This window comes from Myotis brandtii, unplaced genomic scaffold, assembly GCF_000412655.1.
Source record: "Myotis brandtii unplaced genomic scaffold, ASM41265v1 scaffold351, whole genome shotgun sequence".
In the NCBI taxonomy this organism is placed as follows: Eukaryota; Metazoa; Chordata; class Mammalia; order Chiroptera; family Vespertilionidae; genus Myotis; species Myotis brandtii.
This window is the reverse complement of record NW_005363502.1, coordinates 2,395,493-2,399,636: the sequence shown is the minus strand read 5'-3', so window position 1 is coordinate 2,399,636 and position 4,144 is coordinate 2,395,493. Positions and strand designations below refer to the sequence as shown.

The following is a 4,144-nucleotide window of genomic DNA, read 5'->3' as shown; positions in this document are numbered from 1 at the left end:
TGTTTCCCCAGGTAGGGATTTTTCCCTGAAGTTAGGGAGGGAATAAAACCCCTTAACTAAGTGCCAGGCAGGTAGTTAATCACTTTAACTACAAACAATCACGCTTAAGCTACATAATCTTTACTCCCTGGAATGGAGATAAGAAACTCGCTAACCTTTGGAATAGAAATTGATAGGATTAAAATCAACTGGTATAAATACAGATGTAACAAGACAATAAAACACAGAACCTGGCTGGAGATCCTGGCTAGAGAACCTGGCTAGGCTGCTGATCAACTGAACGCTGACTCCCTGTCATACCTTCTTCGCCGACTCCGCCTGGACTTGCTGGGGCTGGACCCCAACATAGTTTTATTCTTAAATGTTTATTTAAATGTATTTTGGGAGACAATCAGACACGGTTTTATCGCAGGCATTGGCTGCAACCTTCTGCTTTTGGCACCCTTAACGCGCGGCGGCTGGGGGATCAGTCTTTCGGAGCTCCCGGGAAGGTAAGTGTCCAGGCCTCTCACACCGGCTCTGGGAGTCGGAGTCGGAAGGCTAACGATCTGTGCTCTTGACTGCCAGACTGTTGAGAGCAAGCCCTCCGGGAGGACTTTTGGCGCCCTTAACGCGCGGCGGCTGGGGAATCAGTCTTTCAGAGCTCCCGGGAAGGTAAGTGTCCAGGCCTCTCACACCAGCTCCGGGAGTCGGGAGTCGGAAGGCTAACGATGTGTGCTCGTGACTGCCAGACGTTGAGAGCAAGCCCTCCGGGAGGGACCCACTTTCCCCGCAGCCCCGCCCCCTGCTGCGCCCACCCCCAGCGTTCCCGGGGCATTGGCCGGGTACCGTACTACAACTCCCAGAAGGCTTTGCGCCCATGGCAGCCTGCCAACCCGGGAGGGACGTGGCATACCGCGCTGCCGGAAGTTCTGGGGAGTGGGCCCTGAGTCTGGCGCAAGGTTCCGAATTGGTCCAGAGCCTTGCTGCTGCTGAGATGGCGGCTGAACATCCCGAGCCTCCCAAAGGAGAGTTGCAGCTACCGCCGCCACCTCCTGGTCACTATGGCGCCTGGGCTGCCCAGGAGCTTCAGGCCAAATTGGCAGAGATCGGAGCTCCGATTCAAGCAGGGAGTCGCGAGGAGCTCGTGGAACGGCTGCAGAGCTACACCCGCCAGACTGGTGTACTGAATCGGCCGGTTCTGAGAGGTGAAGATGGGGACAAAGCAGCTCCGCCTCCCATGTCAGCACAGCTCACTGGGATTCCAATGCCACCGCCACCCATGGGCCTTCCCCCTCTGCAGCCTCCTCCACCACCTCCACCAGGCCTTGGTCTTGGTTTTCCTAAGGTAGTTGGACCCCGCCCACCAAACTTGGCGCCCCCACCTCCTCTCCATGTGGGTGAGCCTGTGTCAGAGGAGGAGCGGCTGAAGCTGGCGCAGCAGCAGGCAGCGTTGTTGATGCAGCAAGAGGAGCGCGCCAAGCAGCAGGGAGATCATTCACTAAAGGAACATGAGCTCTTGGAGCAACAGAAGCGGGCAGCTGTGTTACTGGAGCAAGAACGGCAGCAGGAGATTGCCAAGATGGGCAGCCCAGTCCCTCGGCCCCCACAAGACATGGGCCAAATTGGTGTTCGCACTCCTCTGGGTCCTCGAGGATTGGTTGCTGCTCCAGTGGGCCCCACTCCTACTGTTTTGCCCATGGGGCCCCCGGTTCCCCGGCCTCGTGGTCCCCCACCACCCCTTGGAGATGAGAACAGAGAGATGGACGACCCCTCTGTGGGCCCCAAGATCCCCCAGGCTTTGGAAAAGATCCTGTAGCAGAAAGAGAGCTGCCAGGAAGAGATGAACTCTCAACAGGAGGAAGAGGAAATGGAAACAGACACACGCTCATCCCTGGGCCAGTCATCATCAGAGACTGAGGAGGGCTCAGTGCCCATATCCAAAAAAGAGAAAAACCGGAAGCGTCGCAACCAAAAGAAGAAGAAAAAGCCCCAGTGGGTATGAGGGGTGTCATCTGAGAGTTCTGGGGACCAAGAGAAAAAGTCAACCCGGTCCTGTGGCTCTGAGTCCTCAGCTGCTGATGTTGAAATTGAATATGTGACTGAAGAACCTGAAATTTATGAGCCCAACTTCATCTTCTTCAAGAGGATTTTTGAGGCTTTCAAGCTCACCGGTGATGTGAAGAAGGAGAAAGAGAAGGAGCCAGAGAAACTCGACAAACTGGAGAACTCTGCAGCCCCCAAGAAGAAGGGCTTTGAGGAGGAGCACAAGGACAGCGATGACGATAGCAGCGATGACGAACTGGAAAAGAAACCAGAAGCCCCTAAGCTGTCCAAGAAGAAGTTGCGCGGAATGAATCACTTCACTGTGGCTGAACTCAAGCAGCTCGTGGCTCGGCCTGATGTTGTGGAGATGCATGATGTGACAGCACAGGACCCTAAGCTCTTGGTCCACCTCAAGGCCACTCGTAATTCTGTGCCTGTGCCACGCCATTGGTGTTTGAAGCGCAAGTACCTGCAGGGCAAACGAGGCATTGAGAAGCCCCCCTTTGAGCTGCCGGACTTCATCAAACACACAGGCATCCAGGAGATGCGGGAGTTCCTGCAGGAGAAGGAAGAACAGAAGACTATGAAGTCAAAAATTCGAGAGAAGGTTCGGCCTAAGATGGGGAAGATGGACATTGACTACCAGAAACTGCATGATGCCTTCTTCAAGTGGCAGACCAAGCCGAAGCTGACCATTCATGGGGACCTGTACTATGAGGGGAAGGAGTTTGAGACACGACTGAAGGAGAAGAAGCCAGGAGATCTGTCCAACGAGCTAAGGATTTCCTTGGGGATGCCAGTAGGACCAAATGCTCACAAAGTTCCTTAACCGTGGCTGATTGCCATGCAGAGATATGGACCACCCCCATCACACCCAAACTTGAAAATCCCTGGGCTGAACTCACCCATCCCTGAGAGCTGTTCCTTTGGGTACCATGCTGGTGGCTGGGGCAAACCCCCAGTAGATGAAACCGGGAAACCACTCTATGGGGATGTATTTGGAACCAATGCCGCTGAATTTCAGACCAAGACTGAGGAAGAAGAGATTGATCAGACTCCTTGGGGGGAGCTGGAGCCATCTGATGAAGAGTCTTCAGAAGAAGAGGAAGAGGAGGAAAGTGATGAAGACAAGCCAGATGAAACAGGCTTTATTACCCCTGCAGACAGTGGCCTCATCACTCCTGGAGGATTCTCATCAGTGCCAGCTGGAATGGAGATGCCTGAACTCATTGAGCTGAGGAAGAAGAAGATTGAGAAAGCGATGGATGGAAGCGAGACACCTCAGCTGTTCACTGTGTTACCGGAGAAGAGAACGGCCACCGTTGGGGGAGCCATAACGGGATCGACCCACATCTATGACATGTCCACGGTTATGAGCCGTAAGGGCCCGGCCCCTGAGCTACAAGGTGTGGAAGTGGTTCTGGCACCTGAAGAGTTAGAGCTGGACCTCATGGCCATGACCCAGAAGTATGAGGACCATGTAAGGGAGCAGCAGGCACAAGTGGAGAAGGAAGACTTCAGTGACATGGTGGCTGAGCATGCTGCCAAACAGAAGCAAAAGAAACGGAAAGCTCAGCCTCAGGACAGCCGTGGGAGCAGCAAGAAATACAAGGAGTTCAAATTTTAGGTCCCCCTCACACATCCAGCCCTCCTTTAGGCCCTCTGCTTGGTTGCCTGGGCTTCACACATGGGTCCCCAAGAGCCAGCTCTCCCACATTCCCAAGGGCTTGTCATTCATGTTCTTATTTTAGACCTGTTTTGTAAATAAAGTGTTTCACAAGGAAAAAAAATGTATTTTGGTTCTACTTATTTTCTATTACTATTTATGCAATTTTTACTTCTCTGACAAAAAATGAGTTTTGCACATTTTAACTTAAGTCTTCGTGTGTGTGTATGTGTGTGTGTGTTGTATAAGCCAAATGATAGCAGTTTTATTTGTGTTTTTGGCTGAGAACTAGGAGACAGACACTGTCTAAGGATTCTAGACTGTTCTCTAACCCTCCTCCCCCACAAAACAATCTACCCTTAAAATAGTCGTCTGGAAGCTTTTGGATCTTATAAATTGATTGATAGAATATTTAATCGCCCCCCCCCCATATATGTTTACATACTAATTATC

The 4,144-nt window shown here is 52.4% G+C and overlaps 1 pseudogene; it reads left to right on the top strand.

Annotated features, from left to right (window-relative positions):
* The first annotated feature begins 976 nt into the window (after positions 1 to 976).
* On the top strand, positions 977 to 3,810 carry LOC102258723 (annotated as a pseudogene).
* The last annotated feature ends 334 nt before the right edge of the window (positions 3,811 to 4,144 follow it).